The sequence below is a fragment of the Cucumis sativus genome, chromosome 5 (genome assembly GCF_000004075.3).
Source record: "Cucumis sativus cultivar 9930 chromosome 5, Cucumber_9930_V3, whole genome shotgun sequence".
Classification (NCBI taxonomy): domain Eukaryota; kingdom Viridiplantae; phylum Streptophyta; class Magnoliopsida; order Cucurbitales; family Cucurbitaceae; genus Cucumis; species Cucumis sativus.
In genome coordinates this window covers 18,076,063-18,094,274 of record NC_026659.2, presented here as the reverse complement: position 1 = coordinate 18,094,274, position 18,212 = coordinate 18,076,063, and the positions used below count along the sequence as shown (strand labels likewise).

Genomic DNA, 18,212 nt, shown 5'->3' with positions numbered 1-18,212 from the left:
AAATTATCTAGAAGGAGATGACATTTTCTCCTCTTAAATTTCTCAGGGGACAAGCAGAGTCTTCATCTCCTCATACTCAAATCTCAAATCTCAAATCCTGGATGCAAGAAGTGAAAATAAAGAGATCGAATGATCTCCCCTTGGCTCCTCGGTTCAATGAAAGAAGAAATTCTCAGTCAAATTATACATTGCATTTTGGCAAAGAATATATGGTCCAATCTTTAATTCGACAATGTGTTGATACCTTAGTGTTGGTCGATAATACTATTTCTTGTGATGACCACATAAAATACTCTCTTGCTTTTATATTGTAATGTATATTCTTGAAAACTTAGACTCAGGGTGTGAGTGATGATTTTTAGTATGGGGCACGTACTGGTTCTCCTACCATACAAGACGTTATGTCTCTTTTACTCGCTTAAGAAGATCACACTGAACACAAGGTTAACAACATTGATGGATCCTTACTGTCAGCCAACCTCAGATGAATAATGATAACAAGAAGAGCGATACTCAGAAGCAAATTAATAATCATTTTTCATTCAATCAAAATCAACATGGTCATGAAAGTGTTCGGCCTAATAGGGGCGAGCACTCGAATAATTCTTGAAACAAGCAAAATAAACTCCAATGCCAATATGTACAAAATTTGGCCACACAACATCTAAATGTTATTTTCTACATGGTCCTTCCTGGAATGCTCAACAATTTTCCACCAAATATTAATATTTTTGTTTTTTGACAAAAGTCTGCCATGATTACTACTTTGATCTCAATTTTGAAAGTAGTTGGTTACTTGATTTGGGTGCAACGAACCACTTAACCAATAACTTCAACAATCTATCTTTTGGATCTGAGTATGGAGGAGGAAATCCAATCTAAGCATTCTTTTTTTCAAATTCAAATCGTAACTGTTTGCGTGCCTTAAATAATCTCCTTCATGTGCTTCCCTTAACCAAAAATATGATTAGTGTCTCTTAGTTTTCTCATAATGATAATGTCTATTTTTAATTTCACCCATAGTTTTGTTATGTGAAGGATCACATTACTGGCCATACGCTACTCCAAGGGACACATCATGAAGGACTTTATTGTTTCAATGCCAAACCTGTTTCAATCCATCGCTCATGTTCTAATCCTACTCATATCAAATCTAGTCAACCTCAAGTGTTGAGAATTGTCTCCACTATATCCCTTATTTTTGTTTTTAATAATGTTGGTCTTTGGCATAGACACCATCCTGCTCTCTCAGTTATTAAGTCTATCTTTCGTTCTTCTACTTGTCATATGCCAAATATAAATAAAATAAGTTTCTCTGAAGTAATCTTGGGCAAACATCACTCTCTCTTTTCCCCTTCAAATATTTTTGATATTATTCCTTTACAACTTGTGGTGTGTGCCTTGTAAATGTTCTAGACATGGATTTCATTATTACATTACCTTCATGGATGTGTATAGTAGATATACTTGGATCTATTTTCTTAATTGTAAATCTGTGGGATTCTAAGCTTTTCAAAAAATAAAAAATCTTGGTGAGAAACTTTTAGGTAAATTCATTTTAAAACTTCAAACTGATGAAGGTGGTTAGTTCAAAACCCTTATTCCTTTTCTTTAACAACATAGCATTGAACATCAAATAACTTGCCCTCATATTTCCCAACAGAATGGGATAAATGAAAGAAAATATAGACAGATTGTGGATATTGGGCTAACTTTGGTCTCTCAATCATCATCACCTTTTCATTTTTGGGATGAGGCTTTTGCTATCTTTGTTTATCTCATTAATCGATTGCCTACTGTTCTAAATGAAATAAGTCTCCTGTGAAATTGTTTGGTTTAAAGCCTAATACCCTTCCTTAAAAATTGTTAGTTGTAAGTGAAAGAGATTGAATTCCAATTTGCAGAAGTGATTTTTAACTTCACCGCAATTTTGTTACAGAAAAACACAACCTAAAAAGGATACATTAAGCATGGCTATAAAGATTGGAGGGAAGAGTAATTATACCTTTGTAGAACCTCTTCAGTCTTTTTCCAATTCTCTAGATCCACTACACGATCAAATCACGAGCACGGCAAGTAAGATAGACCACTGATCTTTCTTTACTATCCTCTTTGGACAAGGAAGCTTATGGGGGTTTATGGTGAAGGGAAAGACAAAAACACAGAGAAACCTTTCTCTATGGTTTTATGTAAGATCAGGCAGAGAGAATTTATTTTTGGTCTCTTTTTCGTTAGGATTAGAATAATAAGTGAAGTGGTTTATATCCCCTCACTCCACTAACCACTCCTCTATCATGCTAGGGAGTTTGACCAAATATTCTTAATTTAGTTTAAACAAAGAGTCAAATTAACCTTTTTTATTTTTACATTTGATATTTAATTTAATATTTAAATTATATTCGCAAAGGAAACTGGATTCCCGCAAAAGCATGTGATCGTCGTGTAATATAAAAAAAAGTTTTTTCTTTAACAAGATTTGCATATTAGTCATAGCAAGGATAAGCAAACATACAACCTTAGCATGCTAATAATGTAGTTGGAGATAGAGAGAAGTATTACTTACCCTTGAAGATTCCAACCTTCACAATTTTCTCTTTCAATCTCGAATGATCATGACTCGAACTCCTCAACGAATTATAAAGAACGCACCACATGGTTTTTTCCTTTATTGTGAGACATGTGTCTGAATCAGAAGTGTCACTTTAAAATAGAGTTTTGATGAAAGAATTTTGAAGAAGCCGTTTTGAGAAGGTTGTTTTGAAGTAGGTGGTACTTGCTGCGTTTTGCTTATTTTTCTATTATGTGATATATGTTGTGTACAAGAATCATTCATGAATATGTCATGTAGAGCTCTAATAATGCGACTAACATGTCATCTAGGTTAAGGTTTTCCAATGAAAAAAAAAAGGTGCATATCCTACCTATGCATTGTTGCATGCATGATGATGAATGTTAGTACAAGTTTTCATTTTTCTCGCCCAAGTGCAAGAGGCAAAAGAGGTAATTTCCTAGTAATTCTAGGGTTGAACACAGGGAATTAGTTTCCTAAATAAATCTATCTCGTGTCTTAAATCTTATGCTGATGTTGGGCTTACTTCGAACCTGGTATAATGGATTGGGCTTGATTTTAGGTTGAGGAGTTGGTGTGTGGTTTGAACATTATCTTCTTCCTAGACTCTTCACGTCTGGATTGCTTAGAAGAAGTTTTGGCGGTCTTTGAAACTTTTGGGTGTTTGGGTGGTTTTGATGAAAATGAAACGTCTATCTGTTAAGGACTCTTAGTAATTTGGGTGATTTCGGAGGCTTTCTGATGCTTATCATCCATTGGAAATGGACATATGGAGGGAAAATGGAAACGAAGAGATTTTTTCGGTAAGGGTTTAAAAATGGGAAAGCCTAAGTGTGATAAACTCTAAGGAGAAACATAAAAGAAAGCACTTCAGATATATATCTGCTAAAGGGTGTAATTATTACGGCCATCATGTTATTAATTGCGTCTGACACAGGTCGGTGCGTCTCTTCAAAGCCCTAAGTGACCATTTGATGATGACAATGTCTCACCTTTCTCAAGCAAAGCACAATTTCCTTGGTGATTTAAATTTCAAAATCCCAAAGCATGCCACCTAGGTTTTCATCGCGCCATTGTCCTTGGATTTCTCACATAGCAGCAAGTTGTCCAATGATTCCTCGTAAGCGCAAAAGAGTTCTAACTACCTTAAGGTTATAAATTGATAGAGACATGTGGTAAAGAGAGTAGTACATAAAAGATATGGTTAAAATAATTTCGTAAAATGATAAAGAAGATGAAAAACAATTCAATCCACTAGAAGAAAACCTGTCTACTATGACAGTTATATATCTCAAAAAATGAATGAGAAAAAAAAAACTGTCACAAAATAGAAAATTTCGCGTTTTTGGCGGGAAAAGACGGAATTTTTCGGAAAACACTTTTCGCGACAGTTATTTAATGTCATAGAATGTTAGGGTTAAAAAATTTATTATTTTATATTTAAAAAATTAAATTTACATATTTATATTTTAAAAAAAACCCAAATTCCCCAAAATTTTCCCCAAATTCTTCCTCCCATCCGCGTGCCCTAACTTTCCCCCAAATTTCCCCCAATTTCTTCCTCCCATCCGCGTGAAGTCCCGTCGGCTTTCTCCCAATTCTGACCGTCTGAAGTCCCGTCGCCACCACCACCCCCTCCTGCCCGTCCGTCGAAACCTTCTCCACCAACCCGTCGCCACCACCCCCGTTTTCTCCAAACCTCTCCAATCAACCCGAAGCTTCAAATCGTGGGCGTCGGTCGTCACCCCTCCCCTCCGCCGGTAAGCTTCTCTTCCTTATCTCTTTCTCTCTCTCTCTCTCTCTCTCTCTATGAAGTTCTTCGTTGTCTCCATTGGATTGTTTCGTGAGTTTCAGTTTATCCCAATTTCATTGGATTGTTTCGCCGGTAAGATCTTATCCTCATTTCCAAAAGAGATGTCATGGCTAGTGCCGATTTCTTTGCAATCTTTAAAATTATTTTCTTTGTTTTCAAGAATTTGTGTAGGTTGGTGATGAAACATTTTGGTAGCTTACAATGTGTTTGATGAAATGCCTCAATGAAGCATTTGGTTGATTTTTGATTGATTTTTGTTCGTTCGAATTAGGAAAGTTTCATTATTTCTATTGTTTGTACTTGTATAGTAATATGTGGTTGTGACATTGCTTTTTTTTTTTTTTCCTGTTTCTTTTGTATTACTCTATTTTACAGCAAGCTAATTTTAAAGGTGTCAAGTGTATTTTGATGTATTTTGATTTTGGGGAAGAATTCAGATGACAAAAGCATCAAGAAGTCGATCGTCGGTCTGGAAAGTTAGTGATAAACATCCAGGTTGATTGTTACAATATAAATCTCTTATTTGTTAATGTCTTTTCCTTATCTTATCCATCCTCTTTCAACATATCTTGCTAATTTCATAAGCTAACATTGATTGCGATAGACTATAATGCTAGTGATTCAGATTCAGATGAATTGACTCGTGATTCTTAACCACACCAGTGTTGTTGATTTCTCTATGTCATGTCAAAACAACCACTTGTATCTCCTCCACGACATGTCGTTTTAGAAATTTAATTAACTTGTAATTCTTTGACTTTATGTGTGGCATCAATTATTCTTTCTTGCACATGTGAGAGTAAATCATGCATAGTTCATTGTTTGTAGTCATTCCTTCTGTCATCAATATTTTTGCTTATGCTGATTTTTTTTTTTTTGCAGTAATTTATGTGTTCTTTGGGTTTTATGATTTAATTGTTATGTTGTTTTCCTGAATTTATAGGTTGGATATGCTTCAGCTGAGACTTTTTAGTTCAATAGAGAATCATACAACATTTTAGTTGGAGGTATATCTTTTCTGTTAAATTTTTCATGTAGGATTTTGATATTTTTTTTCGATGCAGATGGTCGTATCAGGTACGATTTTCTCAAATAATTCTCGGATTTTTGTTTTTCGCTCATTAACTTGTTTAATTTGTTACTGAATTCTACCTTCCAATTCTACCAATAATATTCAACCATGTATTTATTTGGATTAAATTTGCTGAGATAAAATTTCTATGGCTGGGCTGGGATGCAGGGGGAGGAATTCATTAGGTTGTTATTAGCAAATACCACTATTTGTTGGGCTAGGATGCATATTGATGCTTAAAAACTCTTTCTTCACTCAACAAATTTTATCAATGCTTTTAACTCATTCCTCCATTTGTTCATGGAATTATGTAATGATGATTTGATGTAAATCCTTACTAATTAAGAATCTTGGCTACAATCTTCTTGGCTTGACATTCAGCTAAGTTAAAGTTAATTGTGAAATCTTCATTTCTTTCATTTAGAGTTCTCTTGGCATATCGTTAGTTTAGTTGATATGTTTGTTTGCTACCATTCATTATTGTAGTTTTTCACCATTCTTCACTTGTGGATTGTTTGGTAGGAAGTTTTGTGAGATAATTCTTTGTGGAATGACTAGGTGATTGTTAGGACTTATGCAATTTTTGTATGCATAAGCAACCTTTTTCTCCCCTTCCCCCATGATTCTTTTCAATTCTGAAAACCTCGGGTAGCTTCTATGTTTTCTTTCCTCTTCCTGTGATTACTCTTTTATGTTTTCTTTCATCATCGTCCCATGTTTACTCTTCTATGTTTTCTTTCCTCTTTCCATGTATACTCTTGTGTCTTCTCGTGACTATATTTCTATATCTATACCTTTTGTTCTTCTTTTATCACAACTTTTTGGTGAACTTTTCACCTTCCTTGAAAACACATTTGAATCCTAAGTCTTATTTAAAAAAAAAATGAAGCGAGTTTTACTCTCTTGTCCTATAATGGATGCTTATATTCATGTTGTCTTTGTAGGTTCAAATGGAATCGACAACTTCATGAGTTTACTTTCAAAGAACACTTTCAGAGACGAACATTCTCGGTTGGTCGTTTATGTTTTAGCAGAAAATCTTATTATATGTATTCTGATGCAATTTAAAATATTTTTTGATTAAGGGCTAGGATTCCGTACTTGTAAATTGTTGGAAGTTGATTGGAAATGTACGAATATTATAAATTCTATTATAGCGTATACATATTAAAGTGTCGGCTATTTTTTTCTATATGGGTGTCAATATTATAAATTCAAAATTGTCATTGTCGGCTACATTATTGTCATTCAAATGGTTCGTGTAATGGCGGAGTGGCAAAGAGAACAGAAAAAAATTGTAGTAATCGAGTAATTTGCAACAGGAAAAACATGTCGTAATATATGAATTATTAATTGTTGTGAATACCAAAACAATGACAGTTTTTTTTTACAAAATTAATTGTCACGATTGTCCTATCTTTGACAGAAAAAAATGTCGTCAATAGCAAAATAATGACATTTCTTTAAAAAAAACTGTCGCGATTGACATATCCATGACATTTAAAACATGTCACAATAAACGAATTCGCGACATTTATTTAACTGTCGTTAATACAAAAATGATGATAGTTATTTATTGTCATAAAATAAAATATGACAGCTATTTGATGTTGTAGAATGCTAACCAACGACATTTATTTTATGTCATTAAATAAGTTATTGCGACAGTTTTTGAAAACTGTCATGGAAGGACTTTCCATGACTCCCGCTTCTATGACTGAAAATAACTGTCATGGATTTTGTTCGCGACAGTAAATAACTGTCGTCGTAGACCATTTTTCTACTAGTGATCAAAACAAAAAAAACAAACAACGAAGCAAGAACAAGAAAAGTATACAAAGCGATAATGATGCACAAAACGACGCTTTCTATATACATGATATAACTTACAATGAGTTACAAAATGTATTTATGTGTTTCAAAGGAAATGTGTAAAATGCGTTTTACAACAGTTTTACATAAAATTTATCACATCATTCTTAGTCCATATACGCCTTAAGCCTCTGTCCGTTTACCTCAAACGTGTTTGTTCCATCTGTCGATGTGATCTCTACTGCACCATGCGGAAAAACTTCCTTGACCAAAAATGGCCCAAACCAACGCAAACGTGAATTGAATAATAACACTTTCTGACCAATGCTAAATTCACGTTTACGGATGCAGTTATCATGCCATGCCTTTGTCCTTTGCTTGTAAATTTTTGGCATTCTCATAGGCTTGAGAATGCCAATCTTGAAGCTCAAGAAATTGAAGTAATCTTGCTTCTCATGTGGCATTCTTATCAAAGTTCAACTTTTTGCATACCCATGATGCCTTGTGCTCCAACTCCAATGGTAAGTGGCATGCTTTCCCAAAGATTATTGCGTAAGGGGACATTTCAATCGGTGTCTTGTACATGGTGCGATACGCCCATAACGTGAAATCTAAGTGATTCGTCCAATCCTTTCGGAAGTGATTTACTACTTTTTCCAATATGTTTTTAATCTCTGTTGGACAATTCTAATTGTCCATTTACTTGAGGATGGTAGGCAGTGGCTACTTTATGGGTTATTTTGTAGTTCACGAGCAGTTTGGTTATGATGTGATTAACGAAATGTGATCCTTCATCGCTAATAATAGCTCGAAGAGTCCTAAATTGCATGAAGATGTTCTTTTTCAAGAATTTGTTAATAGTAATCGCATAATTCTTAGCGCAGGATATTGCTTCAACCCATTTCGATACATAGTCCACAGCTAACAAGATGTACACATGGTTTCCAGATTAAGGAAAATGTTCCATAAAGTCTATTACTCACACATCAAATGATCTAATCTCTAAGATGGGTTGTTGGGGCATTTCATCGCATCGAGCCATATTTCCTGTTCTCTGACATTGGTCACAATTGACCACAAAGTTCCTTGCATCTTGAAAGAGAGTAGGCCAGAAGTACCCTCTACAAGACTTTTGCAGCCATCCTTTGTCGACCAAAGTGTCCTCGATAGGGTGCTTTACGACACTTGCCAGTATGTTAGTTGTTTCATATTTAGAGACACGCCGCCTTAATATCTGATCTGGCCCCAATTTATAAAGGAATGGCTCATCCCATCTATTAAAATGATACTCGTGAAACAACTTCTTTTTTTGTTGGCTATTAAAGTTTTACGGCCATGTTTTGCAAACAAGATAGTTGAATATGTCTGCATATCAGGGTTCCTTTATTTCAATGCGGAAGAGTTGCTTGTCTGGGAATCTTTCTTTAATATCTCCCTTCTCTTGTTGGAACTCTTCATTCTTAAGACATGATAGTTGATATGCCACTTGGTTTTCAGCGCCTTTGTGGTCTATGATCTCCAAATCAAATTCTTGGAGCAATAAAACCCATCTTATTAATTGCGGCTTAGTGCCCTACGCCATGAGATATTTAATCGCAGAATAATTGGTGTGCACTGTAACTTTAGAGTCCACAATGTAGCTCCTAAACTTTTCTACTGCAAATACTACCGCGAGCAATTCCTTCTCAGCAGTATTGTAATTCTCTTGGGCGTCATTAAGGTTTTTGCTCACGTAATAGATTGGATGGATCACCTTGTTCTTCTTTTGATCCATCATAGCCCCCCTACTGGTCCATCACTCACGTCACACATGAGTTCAAATAGTTGTGACCACTCAAGTGTGATGAGGATAGGTGCTAAAGTCAACGTGTCTTTTAAGGCTTGAAATGCTTGGTTACATTTTTCATCAAAATCAAAGGGTTGATCAGTGCATAATAGATTAGTTAAAAAACAATCTGGGAAAACCCAAATCCTGCATGACCCATAAATCTTTTCAACGATTTGACATCACAAGGAGGTGGTAACTTGCTAACCACATTGATCTTTGCAGGATCCATTTCTAGTCCCACGTTAGAGATCTTGTGCCCCAAATCAAGTCCTTCTTTGACCATGAAGTGACACTTCATCCAGTTCAGAACGAGCAATGTCTCTTCACACTTCTCCAACACTTCCTCTAGATTGTTTATACATTCATTAAAAGAATCCTCAAATACTGAGAAGTCATCTATAAATATCTCAACCGATCTCTCCAAGAAATCCAAGAAGATAGCCATCATGCACCTTTGAAATGTCCTTGGCACATTGCATAAACCAAATGACATTATGCGAAATGAAAATGTGTCGTAAGGACACGTAAATGTTATCTTGTGTTGGTGATCTTCCGATGATACTGTGATCTAATTATATCCTGAATAACCATCTAGAAAACAGTAATATTCTTTCTCTACAAGCATGTCCAGCATTTGGTCAATTAAAGGTAGGGGAAGTGATCCTTCTTTTTTGTCGCGTTCAACTTGCGGTAATTCATTCTCCATCCTGTGACTGTTCGCGTTGGAGTTAATTCATTCTGCTTGTTCTTTACATCAGTCATCCCACCTTTCGTAGGAACACATTGGACTAGGCTTACCTATTCACTGTCTGCGATAAGATAAATAACCCTTGCAGGAAACCATTTAATGATTTCCTTCTTGATGACCTCTTTCATTACGAGGTTTAATCGTCTCTGAAATTGAATGCACCTGACCTTCTTCCAACCTGATCTTATGCATGCAATAGGATGGGCTTATGCCTTGAATATCTACCAAGGTCTATCATATCTCATTCTTATGGCATTTGAACATATTTAAAAATGACATTTCTTCTGCAACGTTCAAATAGGTGGAGAGAATGATTGGAAGGGTATCATTTTCTCCCACATATGCATACTCCAGGTGATTGGGTAAAGGCTTAAGCTCTAGTTATGATGGCTCTTTAGTTGATGGCCTTATTTTCTTCTTGTCTTTGTTTTGCAAATCCAAAGGTTTAAACTTCTGTTCACTACACACAACATTTACTTCCTCAAGTAAATTTGATTCGTCTTTAAGAAATTCTTCAATGCTAAACAGTTCACAAAATATTTCTTCCTCACAATAGTCCCAACCAAGGAATTCTATTGCGCTGCAGTTTTCAACATCTGCGGGAAGCTTCATTGCATCCATGACATTCAACTTGATCTCCTCATTGATAAAACACATGGTCAATTAGCCTTGATGGACATCTATGAGTGCACAGCCAGTTGACAGGAATGATCATCCCAAATTGATTAGAACCTCCCGATCAACTTCATAATCCAGAACAATGACGAAGTCTACGAGGAACAAGAATTTGTCCACTTTTATTAAAACGTCTTTAATTTTTCCCTCTTGCTTGGAGATGAATTTGTGTGTGAATTGGAGCCTCATATGTGTTGGTTATACCTCCCCTACCTTCAACTTCTTAAAGATTGAAAGAGGCATCAAACTGATGCTCACCCTAAGGTCGCATAGAGCGCGACCCAGATCTACTCCACCTATAGATTAGGGAACTGGGAAGCTTCCAAGATCTGTCATCTTCTAGGGCAGCCCTTTCTTGAAGACATTGCTTGTTGTCTGCGTTAGATCCACTGTCTCAAGATCACCAATCTTCCTTTTGTTCGCCAAAATATCTTTTAAGAACTTGACGTAGGTCGGCATCTACTCTAACTTCTCAACAAATGGGATATTAATGTGCAGCTGCTTCAAAACGTCTAGGAATTTGAAAAATTGTTGTTTGTCGGCTTTCTTCTTTAGGCAATCAAAAAATGGAACAGTGGTAAGGGATTGGAGCTCGTTCCCTGAATAGACAAGTTACCGCGTTGTTCTTCCCACCTCTGTGCTCTACTTCCTCGCCCAACACATTTTTATTGTTCAGACTCTAGTTCGTGGATGGTCAAGTTCCTTCTGCTTCTTAATGTCACTAGTTGACTCTTTTTATTGCTTGAACCCCCTCTTTGAATTGGTGTTTTGGTATTGCAAAGAAGGGCTCCTTTTGGTCTTTCGGAGACATCGTTGGCAAGTTGCCCCAGTTGCAACTCCAAGTTCTTAATGGATGAGGCTTGACTTTGTAACAGTGCATCATTCCTCTGCATATACTCGCGAAAAAGGGCTTCCACTAATGATGAAGACAAAGAAGAAGAAGAAAAAGAATGATTTGGGTTATAAGAGTTATCGTGGCGTTGGTTTGGTTGTTGTGGCCTTTCCTGATACTATCTTTGGTGATAACCAGATGTTTCGCCCTTGTAATTTGATTGGCCAATTTTTCATTGTTGAACATTTTGCTTCTGACCCCTCCAACTGAAATTGGGATGGTCTCTCCATTGGACGTTGTAGGTGTTGGAGTAAGGGTCATTTTTTACATGTGTAACAGTCTCTATGTTTAATAGGCATCCGTCAACACCATGATGTCCACTACATCCCACACAACCAACTTTAGACATTTTTTTTATCATCTGTACAAAACTCCCCACAGCATTGACTTGCAATAAAGCCATTGACTGAAGAAGCTTATTCATTTCAGTTACTTGTCCTTGCAGTGCCACTGTCGCGACGTGAACGCTACGCGGAGCGGCCGACCTCCCCGTTTATTTTATTTTAATAAATAATTTTGGAGTCGCCACCAATCATATTAAGGTGTGATTGGTCACAAAAAAAAAAAATGGTCTACGTAAATTCAGAGATTTAAGTTCGGGAGTCAGTTGTGTGTAGGGAAGGTGTTAGCACTCTACAACACCCACAAAATGGTTACCCAATTTTATCTTTTAAATTAAATATAGGGGTTCACATAACAAAGTTTTTATTTAGGTTTATCAATTCATATCGAAGAAAGTAAAACCTAAGCATGAATTGATAATTATGAGTGGCACATGAGCCATTAGAAAAATGAAGTTTACATTTATTTTAAAATATTTTTATTCACCTTAAGAATATTAAGATACCAAAACTTGATATTTTAATCTCTATCATAGGTGTTTAATGAAAAATTTCATATATCTAGAATTAATAAATTCATAGAAAATACTACTCAGTCTCATTTAAAATATGAAATGTGTTAATTTAAAAACAATCTATTAATTAAATTTCAAACGGAAAAATTTCATGTATTCATGGATTTTAAATTATAAAATCCATAAAAAAAACAATACTTTTTCTCCAATTTACATTATTATATTTAAATAAAAAAATGAATAATAACAATGACAAAACATTATGAAATTTGAAAAATATTTAAGTGTAATATGCTGAGATAAAATAAATACATTGATAATATATGCAAAATGTAAAAGATATTAATGTAGGGTGCAAGATAATTAATTAATACAACACATGCAAGATAATTAATTAATTCAAAATGATGCAAAATAATTGATTAATTCATGATACAAAATAATTGATTAATGCATAATTAAACGAGGGCCAAATGGATATCAAATAATAATTAACAGTTGAATGCCAAAGTAGGTTTGACCCGATATGCAAACAAATAATATTGCAAATAAATAATCACACCAAAATGAATATCAAATAATTATAGCCAGATGCATACTGATTAATTAATACATCATGCAAATAATTAGAATGAGTGAGTGAAAATGTCATATACAAGTTGCTAATTAATTAATAGGCCAAATGAAAAATGGGTGTTGCCAAATATTAATTATATCATGGATAATCATTAACATGGATAATATATGGATAGCAGTAATTATTAACGCAGTACTGCCATATGGATATATGGATAAAGTAATTAACAAAGACTGTAAAATGGATGCCAATGAAGAACGAGTATTACCAAATACAGGATGCTAATTGATTAATTATGCATAATTATTAAGGCATGTTGTCATATGAATATAAGTAATTAACTGTAAAATGGGGTGCCAATGAAAAATGAGTATCCAAATACAAATACATGATGCTAATTAATTAAAAAGAAATTAACACAGAATGGATGCCCAATAATAAAAGGAAATCACCACAGAATGGATGTCCAATAAATAAAAGGAAATTAACACAGAGCGGATGCCCAATAATAAAAGTAAATTAACACAGAATGGATGCCCAATAATAAAAGGAAATTAACACAATGGATACCCAACAAAAAAAAAAAATTAACACAGAACAGAATGCTCAATATTTAAAAAAATAAAAAAAATAAAAAATTTAATATAGAATAGAAGGTAGAATGCTCAGTATTAAAAAAAATACAAATAATTAAATTAACATGCCAAATGACGGTAAAATGATGAACAATGATGAACACGATAGTTCATAATTAAAAGCAGTATCATCAAACAAGAATAAAAAGAGGAAAAAAAAAAAAACTTACCGGCAGGTCTGCCCTTAAATGCCAAAGGTTATTCCTTTTGATCTTCTTTCACTCTTCACCTCTTTCTAAATCCTCCAATCATAATAAAAAAAATTCCCCCTCTTTCTTTTTTCCTCTTTCCTTTTTATAGGGCAATGTCCATTGTTTTTTTTTAGATCACGAGATGGAGTGCAGACTACAGAGAAATAGGAAGAAAGTGGGAGAGTGGGAGAAAGTGATAGAGTGGGAGAAAGTGGGAGAGTGATGACGAACAAAAAGAGATGGTTGAGAAAAAATAGGAAGGAAACAAACCTTTTATTTTTATTTTTATTATTTATTTTTAAATGTATTTATTATTATTATTATTGTTTTTAAAATATAAATTTAAGATTCAAATTCAAATTTAAATTCAAATTTAATTTCTTTTTCTTTTCCTTTTTCTTTTATAATAAATAAATATAGGACAAAATACGGTATCTACAGATTGTGTTTTTGTCTGTCCCATCTTCTATGCTTCCTCTATCTCTCCTACTACCTTTACTATCATTTCTCGATCCAAAGCCATCATCTCTCCACTCTTGACTGTTGTTGGCCATAGCATCCAGCATTGTTTTGATTTGATTATAGGATAACCCAAGCATCCCACCAGTGAATAGAGCATCAGCAGATTGTAATGTATCTCTACTTAGCCCAAAGTAAAATCGTTACATCAAAACACATCCAGGTATGTTGTGGTGAAGGCATCCCTTTTCATTCTCTTGAATCTTCTCCACACGTCAATCAGGTTCTCACTATTCCTCTGTTCGAAGGTCATAAAGTCTCGCTTTCTTCTTTCATTCTCAATGGGTGGGAAGAACTTCTTCATAAATTTTTCAATAAAGTTATCCCATGTTGTGACCAATCCTTCTTCCAAAGAGTTAGCCCATTGTTTAGCCTCGTCGTGCAGTGTGAGTGGAAATAGTGCCAAGCAAAGTTCATCTCACGATATTCTTGGCATATTAAACAACGCAAAAATGGAATAGAAATTCCTTATATGCTCATGAGGGTCTTCACGTGTGTGCCCACCAAATTGTCCAGCATTCTAGATCATTTGAAACATTACTCATTTGATTTTGAACCTTAAGCTGTCTTCGAATACTAAACTTGCAATACCCGGGTTGAAGTCATAGATGGTTGGTGATGCATATGATCTGATGGGCCAGTCTAGATCATGAGCTAAGTAGGTTGGATTTTGGTTCTAGGCGTCCTGGTTGGCAGGGACATTGTTGTTCTGATTGTCCATGTTCACTTGGTGTTCCCTCTGCCTTTAACTATGATTCCTCCCAAATGTTCGTTCAATCTCAGAGTCAAGCTCAAATTCAAGTTGTTCGCTTGCACTCATAAACGTGTTCACAAGCTTTTCGACTAAAGCATGTGATTCAACTGAAATTGAACTTCTGCATAATTTAGCGTACAATTAAATAATAGAAAAATCTTTAAAAATTCCCCGACAACGACACCAAAAACTTGATTTTTTCTATGTTTAACATTTTATCAATGTTTTTTAAGTTCTCAAGTGTCAAGCTCTTAATTTTAACAAGAGTAGTTCTAAGTTTACGACTATTATGTGGCTACATAGGGGTATGCGATAAAATATGCATTCCTATTCATGCGTTGCTATCATGAAAGTCAAACATTCTCGCACACGTTTTCTCCTCTGTCACCCAAGTGCAAACAAAAATAGAAGTTTTCTGGTAAGTCCAGGGTCAAACACAGGGAATTTAAGCTTCTATTTTATCTAATCGCGCACTAAATGATGCAATATACACTATACAGTAAAGATATGAATAGTATAATATTGGTCTTAGATATTTACACTACGGTGCTTGGTGGTGCAAGGTGAACATGGGAGTATGGCATAATGGGATATGAACTTAGTGATGGCATGGAAAGGAAAGAAAATTGAATTAACTAAAGGCAATGATTAATGTTGTGATACTTCGAGGTGACATAAAGCATGTATTAACTAAGAATTAAGACGAGCAATCTCTTAGTGCTTCCGCCATACTTGCTCGCCTCTCGGGATGCAAATACTTCTAGTTAAGCTATGATTTATACTTGATCATTACAAATACAATAGTAGTAGTTAATCCTCACTTAAGTCTTACACTTTTCAGTTTATTCAACCCACATACCAACCTTTTAGCGATGTATGCAAAGGAAAAACTTCGCGACAAGAATGCCCAACCGCATTCTCCTTGTCACCCGCTCTAAAAGTGGTTTTCACTTATTTAGTTATTACAATCTCTACTCAAGGTCTTCTTTCAAATGAGCAAGGTTGAAGTACTTACGCTTAGCTGAGCATAACTCTCACTGCACTAAGTATGATTCTAGAACATCACAATCATCAACTATTACCATTCAGTCAATCAACTATGTATATATGGCTAGACAAGAAATATGGGAGAGTGAAAGAAGAAATGCATTGTTTTCACAAAAAAATATGTTAAACTTTTCTTCCATGAGGTTTAGCTTACAAAACAATACAATATAAAAAGTGCAAAATGAACAGACAACAGATGATCAGTTACGCCATAGAGTTTGATCTCTCATACTCTTTGGCTATGAGCTTTGCCTATATCTGAGGGGAACAATGGAAGGGATGGATCTCTCTCTCCTTTGTTGCAAGCTTCCCTTTAAAGCTCAAAGGAAAGGAGATGAATGGGTGAAATGAGGAACTTGCTTTTTCGGCCAAAAATTGTACATTGATTAAGAAGTGAGGCACTCTATTTATATATGAGGATTGATGTTGAGAGGCCAATATGGTCCATTAAAACCTCTAAAAAGTTGAATTCGACACTGCTCAAACGTCCTTTTGTCCTTTTTCTGAATTTCCTGCCAATCGATGTTGTATGCTATTACCTTAATCATATAGCCTGCACTTCTATTTCTGTAAAGGTTGCACTGTGCCTCTCGTCTAAACATATTCTCGTCAAGCTTCACTCTTCTTTGCCTAAATTCCTACGACAAAAAACATTAAATACTCGTAAATTAGGGATAAGGTTCTTTTGTATTATGCAATTCACAAGCTAACCAAATCGATGACTTTTTCCTCTATTTTCTTCTTTTTCTATGCGATAAAACCTCATTATTATACATGTTGTGTGATTTGGTGTGGGATGCCTCATACCTGTTGTGTGATCTAGTATGGGATGCCCTTTGCTTGTTGTGTGATCTGGCATTGGAAGACGCATTATGCGTAGTGGAATTGATAGTAATTGTTAAGTGCGTTGAGATTCTCCACGCAGCTTCAACTTGGCAAAAGAGTGTGGTAAAAGCTTGAGTCGAGAAAATGGTACAAAGATGTAATTGAATAAGTAGAATGACTCTGCGAGATAAATATATGGTATGTGAGTGGCATACATTGTGATATGAATCACGATGAATAATGAGCGAGCTGGTCTTGGAAAATTCTAAGTGTTGACAAATCGTGATATTAAAGACGTTGACGTTTTGAATGGGTGCCTTAATCGAAAATGTAATAATTGACTTACCCTATTCACTATGGACAGACATGACAATGACTTATGCGATAAGACCAATCAATTTACCTAAGTAGACTAAGAAAAAAACCACACTCACTAGACATTGTAGTCTAACCTTTCAATTTTCCCCCTTTCCCCCCCCCCCCCCCCCAATGAGCAAAAGACATACCACGTTGAATTTTTTGCCTTAGTGTGCCTCCTTGATCACATTATATTGGTAGTGGTCATTGTCTACTCGCACGACATATATAGTAGCTAGGTAAGGAAAATCCTAGTAAGCTCAAGGGTCATGTGTAATGGTTTTGTATTGAATGAATTGTATTATAGAAAATCAATGAAGCCCATCCCGTCTAAAGTTCATTTTGTTTTAAATTTTCCTCTCAATTACAATGAAATTTTGCTTACTAGGCAATCGACGTGTTACTTCGCAAAGAATATCACGTGGACTGTCTAGGCAGTCACATCTCTGTTACGAACTAGGGTGGGCCATGGCACTTTGTCAAAATTTGCACACATCCAATGAAGAAAAAGTCTCTTATTTAGAAGTGAAAAGTGATGTGACAGGACGGTATGGGAAGCATGCAGCATGGGCTCGAATTAATTCTAATAAAGTTGAGTCGACACCACATAGGTCCTTTATAAGCTTTACTATATTTGTTCCAGCTGCAGGTTTTTGTGCCAACCATTCTTTGTTTTCTACTATTTCATCTCGCCTAGTCTTGCTAAAGTGGTTGTTTGGTTAGTTTGTGCATATCTTTCTCACCTACCTTTATCGTCGTCGGACTACTCTTCATCTCGTCTAAAAATCCTAAAATAAGACACTAAAACATGATAAACAGGCATAAAGCTCTTTTGTGATCCGCAATGCACAACTTGATCAATTTTCTTATTTCCTACATGTTTACTTCCTAATTTATGCATTAAGGCTTAATTATTCTACCTAAAAGACTATAATAACTTTTATTTCTACAAGGTATCAATAGCATTCTGAGTGGTTGCTCGGGTTTAAGCAAGGTAACACAAGGAAGAAAAGTTGTGGTAAGGAGTAACAAGGTGTTTTAG

General features: G+C 35.2%; 1 long non-coding RNA gene across 1 annotated transcript; it reads left to right on the top strand.

The window, feature by feature from the left end:
* Positions 1 to 4,657: 4,657 nt before the first annotated feature.
* LOC116403739 lies at positions 4,658 to 5,873 on the top strand. Its single transcript, XR_004216571.1, has 2 exons — positions 4,658 to 4,877; positions 5,326 to 5,873. It is a non-coding gene; the product is annotated as an uncharacterized LOC116403739 (long non-coding RNA).
* Positions 5,874 to 18,212: the final 12,339 nt, after the last annotated feature.